Here is a 21826-nt window from a genome sequence, read left to right on the forward strand (position 1 = left end):
AGGGATAGCACAAGGGGAGCTGTGGTTGTTGGTACTGAATAATATGTTATGTGTCTCACAGTTTCTCCTCAGGCTCATCTTGTACAGGAGGTAACTGTACAACCTAGATATTTTAGGATACTGTAGATTGCAAGTGTTGATATGTTATCTGAATTGTGTATTTATTTTGTATTTCTCTTCTTATAATTTATAGTAAAAATGACTCATTAAACATTCATATAAATGAGATTCATTTGTATCCCTTGAATAATTTCCAAGTAAATAAATTCACATTTGAGAGAAAAAAACCTTTGACAGATCAGGGCATTCTGATGGTTGGTTCAAGGACTTTGTGATCAACCATCACCACAGCCCTCTGGATCATGTTCTCTCCACCCAGAACAATTTCCTCCGGTGATGAAGCTGGAGCCCACTATGAGGTCTTCCCAACCACAAAGGGGCAGAAGTCATGCACGTGAAATTTTTGAACCTGCACCTGTGCTGTCCATAAAAAAGGTTAAATCAAAGCCAATGACAACACATATGGCAAATGACTATTTGAAAGAAATTTATGGTTATAAATTTTGAAGACAACACCTCATCAATGTTGCTAAAACACCTGGCATTTTCTTTTCTTTTTCTCTCCCATTAATTTTTCTCTTTAGTTTCTTTAAGGCCCATAATTTCCTGTGGGCTTCAGAACAAATAGTAAGAAAGACTCTGGTGTTACTTGGGTGAGTTGGGGTGTGTCGGTGTGGATGTGAGAGGGAAGAAGAAAATGCCCATCTGGTTGTGGCTGTTGCTGCAGCTCAACTCAGAAACGATGATGGAAATAATGAGGAAAATAATGGTGGCTTTGAAAATAATTTGGCAGCAATTTTATTTGTTGTGCAGTAAAATGGCTGGCCTGTGGCTGTATATGCAGATTGAGGAGTAAACTTTCAAAGCATGCTCAGGAGGCATGCATGGTAATCCTATTATCTGATAACAGGATTTGTGCACATACCTCCCACATGCAGCATCAGTAACCCACCCTTTTAGTATCGCTGTGAAATGCAATTTGTGTGCAGATGAAAAGTTTACAGAACATGGGCCTGTGCCATGAAGCTCAACAAAGCCAGCGCACTGTGTGGCAAGATTTCTGAACCCAACCCCCGTTGCTCCTGCTGTCTCCCTCCTTATTGATTTCTGTCCCTTGGCCAAGTGGGCTTTGTGATGGTCTGCATCGACCCAGAAACTTGCAAAATGAGCTAATCAAATAGATGCAGCAGAAACCAACCCTGGATTTCTGGGAGGCTTTGGAGTCATGCCATACACAGGAGGTGGAAAGATGACTGGGTCAAATGGTGGTGGAATGTACCGGGTGAGGAGGTCAAATGGCATGAAGTTTGGTTAATTATTTTAAAGAAACATCCACAGAAATAGGTAAAGCAAAAATTAGAGGCAAATGCTTGATGGACTATATTTTAGTCTGCTATTGCTGCCATAATGAAATACCCGGGACTGGGTGGTTTAAACAATAGGAATTTATATTCTCACAGTTCAGGAAGCTGGAGCTCCAAGATCAAGGTGTCAGCAGGTTTGGTTTCTCCTGAGGCAGAGCTCCCTCCTTGGCTTGTAGACAGATGCCTTCTGGCTGTGTCCTCACATGGCGTTTTCTCACCAGACCCCCGGTGTCTCTTCCTCTTCTTATGACAACAACTGTCATATTGGATTGAGTCTCACCCTCATGATCTCATTTAACCTTAATTACCTCTTTAAAGGACCCAGCTCCAAGTACAGTCACACTGAGGGTTAGGGTTTCAACGTATGGATCTTGGGAGAACACAACTTTAGTCATAACAGAAAGTGACAAAGGTAGCGCTTTAAAATAACTTCTTGCTATTCATATTTTAAGGTTTTTGTTCACACATGCTCTACCTATCTTCCTTTTTGTTAGAGCTTACAATAACTGGTATATATTTTCACATGAACATCATATAAACTAGAGCAGCAGATGTTAGTGACAGAAGCTGCCGTGAAAAATATGGAAAAGCATACACTCATTACTTCCATTGCTTATGAGTGAGAAAATACAGATTCACACTTATTTTCTTAAAAAAGGATTATATGGTAAATTCACATATTTAAGTATGAATTTATTGATTCTTCCCAACAAGCCAATCAAGATGGGAAAGTTATTTTATTGGAGTATATTAATGTTAACCCTTGCTCTTAATAAAATGTGATTTTATATGGTCAATGTACAATAGATTGAGCAATGAGTACAGGACAAATAGATTTAGTTGGGGAAAAGCTGTAAACCACGAGATAGTTTGAAATTTGGGTATAGGGACTCTGTTGGCAGCTGGTGAGGAAACAGGTTATTCCAGGTCTTTCTCTTTTCCATATAAAATGTGGAATTAGCTTATCAATTTCTACCAAAAAAAGCCAGCAGGGCTATTAATTGGGAATATGTTGAATCTATGAATCCATTTGGCAAGAACTGATACCTTAATAATACTGAATATTCTGGTCTGTGAACTCAGTACATTTATTTAGCTTTTTAATTTTTCTTAGCACTGTTTTATACTTGGCATTCGATGGGTTTTGCACTATTTTGTTAGATTTATTCCTAAGCATTTCATGTTTTTTTTTGATGCTATTGTAAATAATTCTGCTTTTAAATTTCTATTTCCAATTGTTCACTCCTATTATACAGAATTACAATTGATCTTATATTTTGCAAAACTCATACTTTAGTCTTTTTGGTATGTTCTTTAGAATTTACTACGTAGAAAATTATGTCTTCTGCAAATAAAGGAAAGCTTATTTCTTTATTTCCAATATGTATGCCTTTTCTGTCTTTCTTTTATTGCTTTATTCCATTGGATCTCCATTATGAAACAGAATAGCAGCAGTAAGAGTGGACATCCTTGTCTTGTTTCTGATCTGAAGGGGAAAGTACTCAGTCTTTTATCACTAAGGATGATACTAAATGTACTTTTTTCTTTTTTTTTTTTTGTAGATGTCCTTTATCAGCTTCTACCTTAAGAAACTAGAAAAAGAAGAGAAAATCAAGCCTAAAGTAAGCAGAATATGGGGAGAAGTAAATATAGCAGAAATCAGTGAAATAGGAAACCAAAAATAACAGAGAAAATCAATGAAATCAAAAGCAGGTTATTTGAGGAGAGCAGTAAAATTAACAAACCTCCAGTCAACTGAGAAAAACAGAGAGAAGCCACACATCAATGCTGGGTGTGAAAAAGGGGACAGAACTACCAACCTCACAGTGGTTACTCAAGAGATAACAGCATGTTACTTGAATCATTAAATTTATATGGAAATTAGTAGTTCTCAAACTTAAGCATGCATTCAAACTTGAGAGCATGGATTCAGAATTGCCTTGAGGGTTTGTTAAAACACAGATTGCTGGGTCCTGGGTTTCTGTTTTAGCAGGTCTGGGGTGAGGCCTGAGAATCTGCATCCTAATGATTTATTAAGATGCTAATGATGTTGACCTAGGGGCTACATTTTGAGAGCCACTGTCTTACATACAAAGGCTTCATATCTACTCTTTGACTCTACTTATGTTTCTCTTGCCTTCTGTGCTATTATTTCTGTAATGTATACATTTAATACCCTATAAGGCAATATTCTTATTAGATAGGAAAGATTCGTTTATATTTAGCCCTATATTCTCTCTGTTGTTCTTGCACCTTTGAGCTTCCATCTGGGATTATTTGCCTTTTTGGCAGAAGAACACCCTTTAGCATTTTTTTTTTTTTAATGAGGGGGAGGTAATTAGGTTTATTTATTTGTTTATATTTGGAGGAGGTACTGAGGATGGAACCCAGGACCTCAAGCATGCTAAGCATGCACTCTACCACTTGAGCTATACCTTCCCCCCAGCATTTCCTTTAAAGCAGGTCTGCTAGGAATGAATTCGCCCAATTTTTGTATGTCTGAATCTGTTTATTTTGCTTGTATCTCTGAAGGATATTTTTGGTGAATAGGAAACTAGGTTACTGTTATTCTCTTCTAGCACATTTTCTTCTGACTTGTATGGTTTCTGTTGAGAAGATGGCTACTCATCTTACTGTTGTCCCTTTGATGATAATAGATCTTTTGGGCTGCTTTTAAAATTTGCTTCTTGTCTTTGGTTTTTAGCTCTTGCTCTGATATGCTGGTTCTGCTTTTCTTTGTAGCTGTTCTGATTACGTTGCATAGGACTTCTTGAATGTGTGGTTTGAAGTCTTCCATCAAGTTTGTATTAGTGTCCTTTCTCTTTTCAACTGTATTGTTGCTGCAACATATAGTCTTTATGATGCTGATTCTTTGAGATGTGTTGAGACTTTCTTCATGGCTGAGTTAAGTGTGGAATTTTAGAAATATTGCTTGTAAGCTTGAGAAGACTGTGTATTCTCTAGTTGTAAGATATATAATTTAAAATGTTATTATATTAATATTATATTAATTATAGCAATTTTGTTATATATGTTCTTTAAATATTCTTTATCCATATTAATTTATTGTATTCTAGACCACTAATAATTACTGGAGGTGTGCTAACATATCCTATGATGATTTTGAGGCAATTTTATTATGTTCATCCAAGTTTAAAATTGTTATAATCACATAGTGAACTGAAAACTTTTATCATTACATAGTAAACTTCTCTATTTCCAATAACACTCTTTGTCTTATGTTTTCTTTTATGTACTATTAGTGTGGTGATCTCTGCATTGTTTTGGTATTTGTCTGGTATTTCTTTTTAAATCTTTGTTCTTATAACCTTTCTACATTTATATACTTTAGGTATGACTATAATAAATGGTTTAGGTAGATAAAACAAATGGATTTTTTTCTCTTATTGTGTGTTAAATTCATTTATATTTATTATTATTATTGATATATTTGGACTTGTTCCTATCAATGTAAATTTTCCCTTATCTGTTTCATTTGTTTCTTTCCTTCCTTTGCCTTTTTAAAGTTAATTCAGTTTTTTTGGCTAAAGTTTTTTCTTAACTAATTTTTCCCCTCTACTAGGTAAAAATAACATATTATAATCTTTTAGTAATTAACATAAAAATTTTTATCATACATGAAATTTAACTTAAATTTAAGTAAGTTTAAAGTAAGTTAGTATGTTAAATGAGCTCCTGAAAAATGCTAGGATCTTGGAACAGCTTCCATCAGCTAGCTACTTACTTCTGATTAGTGAATCAAAATCTAACTTTGGAGACTGATAAATCTCTCAGTGCTACTGGAGATTAGAACTTTAGTTCTATACTTTATTTTTCAAACACTATAAATTAGATCGCCTCCACTCTTTCCTCTTTTTTCCCTAATCTTCCTCCTTGTTCTTTCTTTTTTTTATACATACAGTCATTTAAAAATTATCTACATCTTTATCAATTTATTCATTATTCATTTTGCATTCCAGACTTTCCTTTAGCCATAATTTTCTTTCTTCCTGAAGCACATTCTTTAGAAGCTCCTATGGTGAAGATCTGTTAATAGCAAACTCTAGGTTTTTGTTCAATTGAAAATGTCTTTTTTTTAAAATTATTTCTGACAAGATAGTTTTGCTAAGTACTTGATTTTAAGTTGACAGTTAATTTATTTTAATCAAGCAGTTATTATTTCCCAAACTTCTGCTTTCTGTTGTTACTGTTGAGAGTCTAAATATCATTTCTTTTACTTCAGGTTGCTTTTAAAATCTTTTTGTCTTTTGTCATCTGCAGTTTCACTGTAATGTGTGTTTTTGTGGATTTCTTTTTATTTATCTTGCTTATTATATATTGACTTCCTTTATCTATGAGTTTATATATCTCATCAATTCTAGAAAATTCTTGATCATTTTCTCTTCAAATATTGCAGTTCTGCCATTCTCTCTATTTCCTTCTCTAGAATTATGTCTGGATGTATTTTAAAGTCTTTCATTTTATCCTCCACAACTTTCAATCTCTGTCTTTTTTCTCTTTTTATTCAATATACTGGATCCTGAATATTTCTTTCAGATACTTCTTCCATTTCACTAACTCTCTCTTCACTCACATCTAATCTGCAAAATCTAAACCATCCATTAAATTTTCTTTTTCAATAATTATATTTTCTATTTCCTAAAGTTCTTTTTGTTTTTATTTTTCAAATATGCAAAATATTTTTGACAGTTTCTTAACAGTACTCATTTTCTGAAAACATCTTTAATTATTTGAACAGTTTATAAATAGAAATTTTATATTCTCTGTCTGACAATTCCAAAATATTTAGGTTTCACTTTTTTAAAAAATTTATTTTTTACTGTTTTTAAATTTTTATTTATTTATTTTTTGGAGGGAGGTAATTATATTTATTTATTTATTTTAATGGAGGTACTGGGGATTGAACCCAGGACCTCAGGCATGCTAAGTGCACACTCTACCACTGAGCTATACTCCCCACCTCCACCCCCTGACAATTCCAAAATATTAATTCCTTGGAGACTTGAATATTTGTAGTTACAAATGATTTGTAATAATGATGTCTTCTTTACATGTATATTGTCTGATTTTGGATTTTAGCTCATATTTGCTTGCTCTTAATCTGTGGGAATCTTGTGGCAATAAGATGGGGATGGTTTTCTCCAGAAAACATTTATTTGTGCTTTTGCGAGAAAACAGGGAGACTACTGGCCTGGAACATTGTAATTCCCCTTGAGAATATCAGCTTAATGTGGGACTCTCAAATTCAACTCTTGTACCTGCTTCTAGCCCAAGGCTTAGTTCAGCCATCAAAGCTCTAATACTGGCTTGTGTCTTTAGGCCAGTCTACCTTTCCCTTTTTATTACTGCTCATCATTTTGCATTTTTGAGATTTATTTTTGGAGAGAGTATCCTGAAAAACCCCCCTTTTCTTACAAATTCAGAAATGAATAAAGGATAGTTTATCCAGGATCTACTTGTTTTTATGGTGGGAGGACCTTTCAGAATATTTAGTTCTTCTTACTGCCAGAACAGGAAATCTGAGGCCTTTTTCTTAAGTGTCTCTTTAATAAGGTTTAAAATATTTACAACTAGTTCTTCAGTTAAATTTTAAAAAGGTAATTCAGACAACAAAACCTATCTTACCACGATCAAGCAATGTTCCTCACAGTTCCAGTTTTTTTGATCTTCCCTTTGACTTTATCTTGCATATGGATGTAAACTCGCCATGGAAGATAAGATTTAGAATGTTCATATGAGCAATTATCTTTTAACACCAACACAAGTCATGCATACAATTTGGCAGAGTGAAGATTACATACAGAAGAGACTTGAAGGTTCTTACAAAACAGATAAAAGAGTGAGAATATTACTGAGTGAAAGTCAATGAGCTCCATCTCTTTAAAAAGATAACTGAAACAGCAAAGGGATCGATGGCCTGACATTAATGAGATTGACAGTCTTTGAAATTTTATAAAATTTTTCTCTTAAATTTTCATACATATCCAGAGCAGTCAAGGTTTTTGTTTTGCAAGTTTACTGCAGTATGTCAATTGATTTTCAAGTGTAAGTCTGACTATGTAGAAGGTTCACAGGTATCTCTGAATTCTATACTTAAAATTAAAAATGCATTGTTTAAGGTGGAATGCCACTGATACATTAACTATAGTCTTATCCTGAACAATAATCTTGATGAATTCATGAACTTGATATACCAGTTATATTTTCCTATAATATACAGTATATTCTTTACCACATGTGTATCTCAATTCAGAAAACACCATATTAAGGCAAGAGGCAGCTATGAGTAGCAGAATGGAGTGAGCTTACTTTCTGAAATTGCACCACAGTGTCTTCATGGTGAGGGCCAGGTTGGTCTGGAGTGGTTGAAGGTCTGATCTGCAGGAGTTGTTTGTTGACAAATAAACAAGTGTGGTCATGCAGTGGATTGATCTTCATTTACATTTTCAAGTGTCTCTTCAGTTCTCATAAAGTAAAATTTATGTTCACTCCCCTATCTCTGGGTCTTAGTTAGTTCCCCAGTACACTAAAGAGGCAAGAGCAAGTGTTCTCTAAGATTTCTCCTAGCCATTATTAGTCTTGTGTAATATGTGAAGCCTGGGGTACATGTTAGTATTTATCACTGCCTCCTATTACTACCACACTAAATACAGTACAATAGAAAAAGGGAGGACATTAGCCATAGCAATCAGACAAGAAAGAGAAATAAAAGGTATTCAAATTGGAAGGGTAAAGGTAAGACTGTCACTATTTGCAGGTGATATAATACTCTATATAGAGAACCCTAAAGACTGCACAAAAACTGTTAGAACTAATAAATGAATTCAGCAAGATAGCAGGATACAAGATTACTATACAGAAATCTGCTGCATTTCTTTATACTAGCAATGAAATATCAGAAGGAGAAAAATTTAAAAATCCCATTTAAAATTATTTACCTAAGAGTAAATTTAGCCAAGGAGGTGAAAAATCTATATGCTGAAAAGTATAAAACTGGTAAAGGAAATTGAAGATAACTCAAAGAAATGGAAAGATATCCCAAGCTATTGGATCAGAAGAATGAATATTGTTAAAATGGCCATACTACCCAAAGTAATCTACAGATTTAATGCAATCCCTATCAAATTACCAATGGCATTTTTCGCGGAACTAGAAAAAAATTTACATGGAACCACAAAAGACCCAGAATTGCCAGAGCAATCCTTTGGAAAATATTAAAGCTGGAGGTATAACCCTCTCAGACTTCAGACAATACTATAAAGCTGAAGTAATCAAACAGCATGGTATTAGCACAAAAACAGACATATAGGTCAATGGAACAAATTAGCCCAGAAGTAAACCCACACTCCATGTTCACTTAATCTTCAACAAAGGAGGTAAGAATATACAATGGAGATAAGACAGTCTCTTTCACTTATATGTTGAATCTAAAAAATGACACAAATGAACGTGTTCACAAAACAGAAACAGACTTACAGACATAGATAATAAACTTATGGTTACTAGGGGAAAAAGAGGGTGGAATGGGATAAATTGGGAGCCTGAGATTTGCAGATACTGACCACTATATACAAAATAGGTAAACAGTAAGGTCCTACTGTATAGGACAGAGAATTATATTCAGTATCTTGTAAAAACCTATAATGAAAAAGAATATGAAAACAGTATATATATCTATAACTGAGTCACTATGCTGTACACCAGAAACTAACACAACATTGTAAATCAACTATACTTCAATTAAAAAAAAGTAAAAAGAAAAAAAAAGACAGTCTGTTTAACAAGTGGTGTGGGGACACCTAGGCAGCTACACATAAATCAATGAAATTAGAACACTGCTTCACAGAATATACACAGATAATCTCAAAGTGATTTAAAGACCCAAATATAAGACATGACACCATAAAACTCCTACAAGAGAACATAGGCAAAACATTCTCTGATGCAAATTGTAGCAATATTTTCTTAGATCAGTCTCCCAAGGCAAAAGAAACAAAAGCAAAAATAAACAAATGGGACCTAATCAAATTTAAAAGCTTTTGCCCAGCAAAGGAAATCATCGACAAAATGAAAAGACAACCTATGGAATGGTAGAAAATATTTGCAAATGATGCTACCAACAAGGACTTAATATCCAATATATACAAGCAGCTCATTCAACTCAATGTGGAAAAAACAAACAGCCCAGTCAAAAAAACTGGCAGAAGACCGAAGCAGATATTTCTCCAAAGAAAACATACAGATGGGTGAAGGTACAGATAGAGGGTAGAACGCATGCTTAGCGTGCACAAGGTCCTGTGTTCGGTCCCCAGTACCTCCATTAACTAACTAAATAAATCTAATTATGCCCTCCCCCTTAAAATAAAAATAAATAAAAATAAAAAAGAAGACATACAGGTCAGTAGGTACATGAAAAGATGCTCAACATCACTAATTATTAGAGAAATGCAAATCAAAACCACAATGAGGTATCACCTCACATCAATCAGAATGGCCATCATCAAAAAGTCTACAAATAATAAACGCTGGAGAGGGTGTGGAGAAAAGGGGACCTTCCAATACTGCTGGTAGGAATGTAAATTGGTGCTGCCACTATGGAGAACAGTATGACAGTTCCTTAACTAAAAATAGACTTACCATATGATCCAGCAATTCCACTCCTGGGCATATATCCGGAAAAGACAAAAACTCTAATTCAAAAAGATACATGCACCCCCAATGTTCATAGCAGCACTATTCACAATAGCCAAGATATGGAAACAACAGATGACTGGTTTAAGGATATGTGTCATATATATGTATAAAGGATATTACTCAGCCATAAATTAGAATGTAACATTGCCATCTGTAGCAACATGGATGGACCTAGACTACCATATTAAGTGAAGTAAGTCATAGAAAGACAAATATTATATAATATCACTTATATGTGGAATCAGAAAATAATACAAATGAATCTATATACAAAACAGAAGCAAATTCACAGACATAGAAAACAAACTTACAGTTAACAAAGGGAAGGGGAGGAGGGATAAAATAGGAATATGGGATTAACAGATATGAACTACTATACATGAAATAGATAAGCAACAAGGATTTACTGTATAGCACAGGGAACAACATTCAATATCTTGTAATAACCTATAATGGAAAATAATCTGAAAAAATATATAGCTGAATCACTTTACTATACAGCTGAAACTAACACAATATTGTAAATCAACTATACTTCAATTAAAAAAAGAAAAGCAAAAAAAGGGAACAGTTTCCTCCATCATGGACCTCAACAGGCTCACAACAAAGAAAGGTTTTTTTCCCTTAAATGCTGTTTAATCTGTAGATTATTTCATGAAAAATATCTCAGTTCAAATGACTCTGCCACTTTATCTGTTATTCCTCCTTAGAGAACATTGAGTTACCTCCTTCATGTAGCTATGATAATGATGGTGATGTCATTAAATCACCTTTAGACAGTATCTGGGAAGATAAAGCAGAAAAATGGAAAGAAACTAACGTGGTGACATTATTAGAGTCAACCTATGCTTAAAGCTTGAGCTGGGATTTTCAGTTTATATGAGTCAATGAATGATCTTCACTGTATAAGACAGATGTGGGTTTTAGTTACTTCCAGTTAAAAGCATCCTAATGAAAATATCTCCATTTAAAGTATAACTTGAACATATGTCTCAGATACAGGTTCATTACTTCTGAGGTTTAGTAAACCGCAGTTCTAGGTCACACTTTCTGCTTTAAGAAAACCAATTCTACAAAAATCCAGGTTTATAAAATAGTAAATTATTTGCATTTTAAAAGGAGTTTTAAAGTTTTATAGGAGACTCACTAGAAGGTTTCATTATTTAGCCATTTTCTCCAGTGAATTAAAAAAATGTGATTTCCCTGATGTATCACCTAATGTACTTTTTCAGGGACATACCAGTTGTGTGAGGTGTAAGCCTGCCTGTTCCTGCTTCTGGGTATTTTACTCAACCTCAGAGGGTCTAGCAGTAGGCAACCTTCTGGGCAGATACCTGAGTTTCCTCCAGGAGTTAGTTGGAAGCTTGCAAAGAGTCTGGGATTTATCATTAGATATTTCTGCTCTCAAGCAAAAAGGGATGATTAGACAGCACGTACAGTTTCTGAAGATTTTTGAGGGATATTCCTGGAGCTGTGAATTTAGCAAGTGTGTGTTCACCCAGTTGCTCATCATTCTAGAAGTGCACAGTGACTTGGATCCTTTTAACTTTAGGGCTTGTAAGTAGGGTGACTACATGTCCTGATTTGCCCAGGACAGCACCAGTTTATGCCACCGTAATTATTAACACCCTCCTCCACCCGTTCTTACTTATCTACTTCATGATTGGGGGAGCACCAGCACAGAAAGGCGCACAAATCAAAATAAGCTGGAGTAACAGAACAGCATAAGAAAGATGGAACAGGTCAGCATGTGGAAAACCAGAGTAGAAGCTACAGCAATAATTATGTATGGAGAGCTTTTTAATTCACTATCACATAAACAAAAATGGGGTTTATTTTTCAGCAAGGTTAACAGTGAAGGCACTGCTCTGACTTTTGAGATGAAGACAAAAGACTGAAATACATTTAATAAACTCAGTAACAATTAGCCAATGGCTAGAAGTGATATAGATCAATAATACAGGTGTCAGCTCCTAGGGCACAGAGTGATTAACTTCCTTTTTGCATCTTGCTCATTCATCACATCACACTTACTTTTGAGCCCCACCTTGACCTCAGTCTCCCTCTGCTGCAGCCACTGCCAATTGTTGAGAGCTGGCACAAGATAACACCTACTTGTGCTCCTTGTTATTTCATTCTATCTGCTCCTGACATCAACTGACGCCTAAGTCACTGTTAGGGCATTTTGTCAACTGCAAAGCTTTGGGAGGAGAGGAGACCAAAGGATTCATTCATTCATTCTTTTCAACAAATACTTATGTTTCATGAAGAAAAGGAGAGAGACTGAATTCACAGATGTTAACGAAAAGTAACATCTGACCTCAAGGTGGGCAGAGGTGAAGAACTACAAGGTTTCCAAGACAGCAGCAACCACGAACTCACCTGTAAGAAGGAAAGTGTAGTGCTCATCTTCTTCCACAGAGGGGCACTCCGAGCTCATCGCTGCAAACGCCCGCTGTGTTGTTTCAGTGAGCGGTTGGGGAAAGAGCGCTTCCAGTCTTTTCTCAACACCTAGGGATTATTAAGTGGATAAAATTAAAAGTACATTGGCAGGGCTCTGTGTGAATGAGGCAAAGCCATTTTAACACCAATCCCTATGTTTCCACCAACTTATTCTAAATTAATTCGTGTTTAAAAATGTAACAGAAATGTGTTAAATTTGAGAACAAATTAGATTTCAGATCTGTTTGGGTCTTCCATTATACGGAGCTGAAATAATTATACAAAAGATAGAATAATTTGGGGGCAAACTGATTCTCATTCAAACCTTTAGTATGGCCTATAAGAAAAACTCTAGTCAGCTACGTCAAACGCTCATGCCTTCATCAGAATAGACAATATAGAATTCAAATTACATCTTGGATAAGCAGAATTTTAGACATGAGTCAGGTCTCAACACATATTCAATATCTTTATCCCTGTGTCTGGGACAAAAATTTTTCAGTATTTCCAAAGGCCCGATGGCGGTTTCCAAAATCAGCAGTGGAAGTAGGTGGGACCTCGCTGCTTTGAAGCAAATACAAGCCTGTGGGGTGGGCCTAATCATTTGTTTCTCACATTACAAAATGAAACCGTGAAAGGGGCGACCCTTACCTTTACTAGTAAATAAAAAAAGACTTTGAGGACTAAATCCGGGAAGGCTGGCGTCAGTGTCACCCGGCGTGCTGACCCCCTTCAGAAGAGCGGAGCGCGGCGGCCAGGAGCCCCCTGCGCCGAACCCGCGCGTTTCCGCCCGCGAGGAGTGCGCCGGCGGCTCCCCACCGCTCTCCCGGGCAAACGGAAAGGGCTAACTGGTTTGCAATTGAACGGCGAGTTTAAAAGGTAGCATTAAAAGCCCAAGGGGGCAGCAGCCCAGATTGTGGAGCAGGCAGAGCGGCGGGCTTTGAGCGTCCCCGGGGCGAAAGGGGAAGGGGCGGCGCGCCGAGCCGCAGGCAGATGGATCCCGGGCTCCCGCGGCCCGCGCGTAGGGGGCGGCCGCATCCACCTCTTCGCGTTCCGTTTAAGTTTATTCTGGGCCGCCGCGAGCTGCAGCAGGAAATGTTCAGTCTTTCATGTCCGCTGGCGGGTTGCAGTTTTGCACCTCCCGGCGAGCACTGATTAGTCGGTTGAGTTCTGCGGCGTTTGAAGTTCACCATTTATTATTAAAGAGAAGTGGCAGTGATTAGTGATCAGAGTCCTCAGAGAGCTAGGTAAATATTTACTAAATAAGAAGGTTCAGCCCTACAGAAACGGCTGGAACAGGGCTTTGAAATCCCGGCGAGGGTCCGAGGTGCCGCCCCTAAGCAGGAAGTGGAGTTGCGGGCTTCCTGATGGAGGCTGTCATCTGCAGACGGCGGTCGGCCGGAGACCTTTGTGAGTCAGGGCAAAACGAAGAAAATCTCAGCCCCGAGTCCAACTCGGTGGTCTGCGGTTTTAAAAGATTTATATAGGCTGTAATTTTTTTTTTATAAAGGCAGAGGTGAATGTCGAGCTAAACTTCCAATCTTCCTTTAAAAACAACACAAACAGTAAAGTAGCATTTTATTGCTCAGTTAGGATTGATTTGTATTGCTTTCAACATTAGGAGGATTTTCTTATTCGCGGTATGCTTCAAACTATATCCAAATTGTATACCCAAACATTAAAAAGAGCATATTTGGACGATTTATTTGGCAAATAACTTACAAAATGGCATGTGTCAAAAGCATTCGTATTGGTTATTTTAAAAGCTTTTCCCCTTAATTTTTAGACTAACAGTTTAGAAAATGTAGAATGTACATATATGGACACATTGATATCATGCTATCCATATCTCCAGTTTGGTATCATGATTTTGTCAGCCACATTTTTTTCCACGAGAATTTTCTAATGACAAATATTTTTAGAAAACGTTACCGGTTACTAACATTAAGGTGGTTTCCAGCCTCCACTATTGCAAATAACACAATTAACATTGTTGTACATTAATCCATTTGCATCTTTCTGATTATTTCCTTAGGAAAAATTCCTAGGTATAGAATTACCAAGACAAAGCATATGAAAAAATTCACATATAAGTGACTTTATGCAGTGTGTGTCTTTCTCTGTTGGGCTTATTTCACTTAGCATAGTGCCCTCTAAGTTTATCCATGTTGTTGCAAGTGTCAAAATTCCCTTCTTTTGATGAGGCTGAATAATTTTTTTTCCTTTTTTTTTTTTAATAGAAGTCTAGTCAGTCTACATTGTTGTAGTGTTTCAGTCATACATATACATACATATATTTCTTTTTATATTCTTTTTCATTTAGGTTACTACAAGATATTGACTATTATATATAGTAGTTAGTATCTGCCAATCTCAAACTCCCAATTTATCCCTTCCCACCCGCTTTGTCCCTGGTAACTGTAAGTTTGTTTTCTACATCTGTGGGTCTGTTTCTGTTTTGTAAATAAGTTCACTTATATCTTTTTTTAGATTCCACACATAAGTGATATATGGTATTTTTCTTTCTCTTTCTGGATTACTTCACTTAGACTGATGATCTCCAGATCCATCCATGTTGCTGCAGATGGCATTATTTTATTCTTTTTCCATGGCTGAGTAGTATTCCATTGTATAAATATACCACAACTTCTTTTTTCAGTCACCTGTTGATGGACATTTAGTTTGTTTTCATGTCTTGGCTATTGTAAATAGTGCTGCTATGAAAATTGGAGTGCATGTATCTTTTCAAATTAGAGTTCCCTCTGGATATATGCCCAGAAGTGGGATTGCCAGATCATATGGTTAGTCCATTTTTAGTCTTTTGCAGAATCTCCATACTGTTTTCCATATTGGCTGCACCAAACTACATTCCCACCAACAGCAAAGGAAGGTTCCATTTCCTCCACACCCTCTCCAGCATTTATTATTTGTGGACTTTTTAATGATGGCCATTCTAACTGGTGTGAGGTGATACCTCACTATAGTTTTGATTTGCATTTCTCTGATAATTAGTGATATTGAGCATTTTTTCATGTGCCCACTGGCTATTTGTATATCTTCAATGGAGAATTATTTGTTTAGGTCTTCTGCCCATTTTTGGATTGGGTTGTTTGTTTTTTGGTTATTAAGCTGTATGAACTGTTTGTATATTCTGGAAATTAAGCCCTTGTCAGTTGCATCATTTTCAAATATTTTCTCCCATTCCTTATGTTGTCTTTTTGTTTTTTTTATGGTTTCCTTTGCTGTGCAAAAGCTTATAAGTTTAAATAGGTCCCATTTGCTTATTTTTGCTTTTATTTCTATTGCCTGGATAGACTGCCCCAGGAGAACATTGTTAAGATTTATGTCAGAAAACATTTTGCCTATGTTTTCTTCTAGGAGGTTTACCATGTCTTGTCTTATGTATAATTCTTTAAGCCATTTTGAATTTATTTTTGTGTATGGTGTGAGGGAATATTCTAACTTCACTGATTTACATGCGGCTGTCCAGTTTTCCAAACACCACTTGCTGAAGAGACTGTCTTTTCTCCATTGTATATTCTTACCTCCTTTGTCTAAGATTAATTGACCATAAGTATGTGGGTTTATTTCTGTGCTTTCTATTCTATTCCATTGATCCATATGTCTGTTTTTGTACCAGTACTATGCTGTTTTGATTACCATGGCTCTGTAGTATTGTCTGAAGTCTGGGAGGGTTATTCCTCCAGCTTCATTCTTTTTCTACAGTATTGCTTTGGCAATTCTGGGGCTTTCGTGATTCCATATAAATTTTAGGATTATTTGTTCTAGCTCTGTGAAAAATGTTATGAGTAATTTGATAGGGATCACATTAAATCTGTAGATTGCTTTGGGTAGTATGGCCATTTTAACAATATTCATTCTTCCAATCCAAGAGCATGAGATATCTTTCCATTTCTTTGAATCATCTTCAATTTCCTTTATCATGTTTGACAGTTCTCTGTGTATAAGTCTTTCACTTCCTTGGTCAGGTTTATTCCTAAGTATTTTAATTCTGTTTGATGCAATTTAAAAAAGGATTTTAAGAAAATGTCCCTTTCTGATATTTCATTGTTAGTATAAAAAAATGCAATTGATTTCTGTATGTTAATCTTTATCCTGCTACCTTGCTCAATTCATTTATCAGTTCTAGTAGTTTTTGTGTGGAGTCTTTAGGGTTTCTATTTATAGTATCATATCTGCATATAATGACAATTTTACCTTTTCCCTTCCGATTTGGACACCTTTTTTCTTTTTCTTGTTTGATTGCTGTGACCAGGACTTCCAATACTATGTTGAGTAAAAGTGGTGAGAGTGGGCATTTGTGTCTTGTTCCAAATTTTAGCGGGAAGGCTGTCAGCTTTTCAACATTGAGTATTATGTTGGCTGTGGGTTCGTCATAAGTAGCTTTTATTATGCTGAGATATGTTCCCTCTATACCCACTTTGGTGAGAGATTTTTTTTTTTAATATCATGAATGGCTATAGAATTGTATCAAATGCATTTTCTGCAAACATTGATGATGTGGTTTTGTCTTTTTCCTTTGTTGATATAGTGTATCACATTGATTGATTTGCATATATTGAACCATCTTTGTGATCCTGGGATGAATCCAACTTGATTATGGTGTATGATACTTTTTATGTGTTGGATTTGGTTTACTAATATTTTGTTGAGGATTTTTGCACCTATTGTCATCAAATTGACCTGTAATTTTCCTTTTTGGTATTGTCTTTGTCTGGTTTTGGTATCAGTGTGATGGTGGCTTCACAGAATGAGTTTGGGAGTGTTCCTTCTTCAGTCTTTTGGAAGAGTTTGAGAAAGATCAGTATAAGTTCTTCTTTGTATGTTTGGTAGAATTCCCTCAGTGTTAAGCTATCTGGTCCTGGACTTTTGTTTGCAGGAGTTTTTAAGTTACGCATTCCATTTCAGTTCTAGTTTTTGGTCTGTTCAAATTACCTATTTCTTCTTAATTCAGTTTTGGTGGGCTATATGTTCCTAGAAACTTGTCCACTTTTTCTAGGTTGTCCAATTTGTTGGCATATAATTGTTCATAGTATTCTCTTATTTTTGGGGGGGTGGTAATTAGATTTGTTTGTTTGTTTGTTTTTATGGCGGTACTGGGGATTGAACCCAGCACCTTGAGCATGCTAAGCACATGCTCTACCACTGAGCTATACCCTCCTCCCCTCTTATTTTTATTTTTTATTTTTTTGTATATCTGTGGTATTGGTTATTTCTCCTCTTGCATTTTAAAAATTTTGTTTATTTGGGTCCTCTCTCTTTTCTTATTGGTGCCTTGGAGCCTGGCCAGAGGTTTGTCGATTTTGTTTACCCTTTCAAAGAACCAGCTCTTGGTTTTATTTTGCTCTATTGTTGTTTTAAATCTCTATTTTTGTCTATTTCCTCTCTGGTCTTTATTATTTCCCTCCTCCTGCTGACTTTAGGTTTTGTTTGTCTTTCTTTTTCTAATTCTTTTAGGTGCTGGGTTAGGCTACTTATTCAAGATTTTTCTTGTTTTTTGAGGAAGGTGTGTATTCTTATTCCTCTAAGAACTACTTTTGCTGCATCCCATAGGTTTTGTATTTTAGGTGGTAGGTTAGGTTGTTTATTTGCGATTTTTCTTATTTTTTTGAGAAAGGCCTGTATCCCTATGAACTTCCCTCTTATATCTGCTTTTTCTGCATCCCATAGATTTTGTGTGGTTGTTTTCATTGTCATTTGTCTCAAGGTATTTTTTTAATTTCCTCCTTGATTTCAACCTTGACCCAGTGGTTTTTTAGTAGCATCTTGTTTAGTCTCCATATAATCAATTTTTTTTTTTCATTTCTCTTTCTGTGGTTGATTTCTAGTTTCATGCCATTGTGGTCAGAAAAGATGCTTGAAATAATTTCTGTCCCCTTAAATTTGTTGAGGTTTGTTTTACGTCTTAGTATGTGGTCTATCCTAGAGAATGTTCCATGTGTACTTGAAAAGAATGTGTATTCTGTTTCTTTTGGATGTAATGTCCTCAAAATATTAATTAGGGCTAACTGTTCTATTGTGTCATTTAGGTTCTTGTTGCTTTATTCATTTTCTGTCTTGAAGATCTGTCCGTTGGTGGCAGTAGGGTGTTAAAGTCTCCTAATGTTATTTTATTCCCATCAATTTCTCCTTTTATGTGTGTTAGTATTTGTTTTATGCCCTTAGGCTCTCCTATATTGGATGCATATATGTTAGCAAGTATAATATCCTCTTCTGTTGCTGCTCCTTTTATCATTATACAGTATCCTTCTTTATCTTTCTTTATGGCCTTTGTTTTAAAGTCTATTTTGTCTGATACTAGTATTGTTACCCCCACTTTCTTATCATTTCCTTTTGCATGAAATATCTTTTTATGTCCACTCACATTCAATCTGTATGTGTCATTTGTCCTAAAGTGGGTCTCTTATAGGCAGCATATTGTAGGCTTTTGTTTTATTATTCAATGTGCAACTCTGTGTCTTTTGATCAGAGAATTTAGTCCATTGACATTTAAGGTAATTATTGATAGGTATGTCTTTATTGCCATTTTAAACCTTGTTTTCCAGTTGATTTTGTATTTCTTCTTTGTTCCACTCTTTTTCTTTTTCCTTTTGTGGCTTGATTTTCTTTTGTATTATGCTTGAATTCTCTTCTTTTTGTGAATCTATTGTGTGTTTTGGATTTGTGGTTACTCTGGTTTTCAAGTATATTACCCATTATTATACCTAATTGCTTTAGATTGGTAGTCATAGAAGTTCAAACACATTCTAAAAAAGTACATTTTCTTACTCCCCTCCTCAACATTTTATGATTTTGATGTTTTATTTTACATCTTCATGTTTATCCTTTTGCTGTTTATTATAGTTACAACCACTTTCACAATTTTTTTTGATTTTTATGAAATCTATGTACTGGCTTATTTAAGTGATCTACAATCCTTTTTATACATTTGCTCTTCCTATTGTGATTTTCTATTTCCTGTAGTTCTTTCTCCTTTTCTATTTAGAGAACACCTTTCAATATTTCTTTTAGGATAAGTTTAATATTGCTGTATTCTTTTATCTTTTGCTTGTCTGAGAAATTCTTTATCTCTCCTTCTATTCTACATGATAATCTTGCTAGGTAGAGTATCCTAGGTTGCTGGTTTTTCACTTTTGGGACTTTGAATATATCTTGCCACTCCCTTCTGGCCTGCACCATTTGTACTACAGATCTTTTCTTGTCTAAAAACCCTGCTTGACATTCTAGTAATCTTTGATTTTTAACATAGTATGGTTAAAAAACAGCACACATGATTTAGAGAAGTTGTTGACAATCATTGGGCTCTGTGAGTTGATAGTACATCCTTGTTTTGCAAAAGAAGAGAGATAAGGCCCAGAAAGGTCAAAGGAGCTTATTACAAATGTTGGGGTCGGGGGAGAATTAAACAAAAACTTCCTTATTAATTTAGAATAACAATAAGTAATTTACACCTTAGATTGCAGGTATTAGCTACATGCTTATTTTGTTTTGTGCAATGTATAGGATAGAATCCCATGTAAATAGATGCTTAAGAAATGTATTTGACAATGATTCTTCCTGATGCATTAATTGCCATTGACAGCTAAAAAAACCCTTCTAAATACATATAAAGAAACTCACAATATTGGCAGCCTCTTACATGAGTCTTTAGCTCTTCCTGGAAGCAATAGAGATGGTAACTTATGTGCCCCACAGGTAAAGTACTCTTTATTAGATAAAATGTGAAACTTAATATTTGTTGTCCTGAATTGCTGCTTTTAGCAGAAAAATAAAAAGTACATAATAGTTTAAAAACACTGATTTATTAAAGCTTTACATAGGATCCTAAATTTTTTGGTTTATACCTAACTCAAAAGAGTGTTTGGTACTGGGGTTTCATTACCCTGTTTTAAAAAGTCGTTTGCAATTCCAGTCACTCTTCTTTCTGGAATATGGTTACTTCCCTTAAAAAGCAAACAGAGGTTAAGTACTACAGTATAATATAGTTCATATTTTTAAATTCATTGCTTTAGAACTTGTTTTTTTCATTGTTAACTTAATATTTTTTATTAAGCATTCTCTAAACATCCAGATTGTTTCTAGGAAGACTATGTGTTTCCAACTTGAATATCAGCCCTTTGAGGGTAGGAAAGATTCTGTATTTCTGAATATGCTTCACACAACAAAACACATAGTAGCTATTCATGAATGTTATTTGAATAAAAAACTAATTGAAATCCTTAGTTTCTTTTCATTTAGTAGGTACATTTTAAAATGTCACGTTTCCCTCTGCATACAAACATGCATGTACAGAAGTACATTGTCTTTGGATTCAACTACCTCTGACAATTAACTATCTAATTAATTAATCATCTGATAATTAAAATGACCTCCTTTTGGCTGATATTGGATCCCAAGAAAGGTTCAAAAGAAACTTGACACATCATGTTGTGTCATGTTCCATTGTGAGACACCCCTGCTCTTTCTCACATTACGTCATATCTGATCACATGGTGGTAATGATAACTTGAACAAAATGTAGTGACATATCAGAAAAAATTCAGTACATTAGATTTATATAAAGTCATTCATTCTTCACTCTTTCAAAATGGTATAGTCACTAGGCAAAGTTGGCAAACTTAGCACCTTTTAACCATCAGCAAATCTATGATTCTATTTATTAGGTAGGTTCATACACTGGACTTAGCCCTTCCTTGAACTTAGAATTTGAGGTTTTGATTAAGGCATTTTGGACAACACATGGGCTTATGTGGCTTATAGAATTTTCACGATCCTGTATTTTTGCCTACAGAATTCTTAAGTTAGCATTAATTCTCACAGTGAGAGAAATTTAGAATATAGAACTTTTTAGTGGATTTGGGACACACCATTTTAATCCTCTGTCTCCAAAAAAAGTGATAAGAATTAGAATTGCAATGGAAACTCTGAAGGAAAATTCAAACTTCATGGACTTCATTCAGTATTCTATATTCATGGCAGTCTCACTTATAGCAGTAGTATTACCTTTATATTAATGGAAACATCTTTGGTTCCAGGGTGGTGTACTGATTTCCAAAATGAAACTAGGATTCTGTGGCCTTGTGGAATACAGTAAGTCCATAGTAAGATGATACATTTTTAGCATTGTATGATAAAGATTTTAACATGTAGTATGCATGAGACTTAGCTCAAAGCTCTAATTTTCACTTACTGTGATTAATGTATTATGTTATTATGGAGTAGTA

The 21826-nt window shown here is 35.2% G+C and overlaps 1 long non-coding RNA gene and 1 other non-coding gene across 2 annotated transcripts; both read right to left on the reverse strand.

The window, feature by feature from the left end:
• Positions 1-537: 537 nt before the first annotated feature.
• LOC105063367 (uncharacterized) lies at positions 538-13909 on the reverse strand. Its single transcript, XR_006722258.2, has 4 exons — positions 13233-13909; positions 12522-12650; positions 7071-7823; positions 538-4384 (listed from the first exon to the last, which is right to left on the reverse strand). It is a non-coding gene; the product is annotated as an uncharacterized LOC105063367 (long non-coding RNA).
• TRNAL-UAG (transfer RNA leucine (anticodon UAG)) lies at positions 6331-6402 on the reverse strand. Its single transcript has one exon. It is a non-coding gene; the product is annotated as a tRNA-Leu (tRNA).
• Positions 13910-21826: the final 7917 nt, after the last annotated feature.

This window comes from Camelus bactrianus, chromosome 1 (assembly GCF_048773025.1).
Source record: "Camelus bactrianus isolate YW-2024 breed Bactrian camel chromosome 1, ASM4877302v1, whole genome shotgun sequence".
NCBI lineage: Eukaryota > Metazoa > Chordata > Mammalia > Artiodactyla > Camelidae > Camelus > Camelus bactrianus.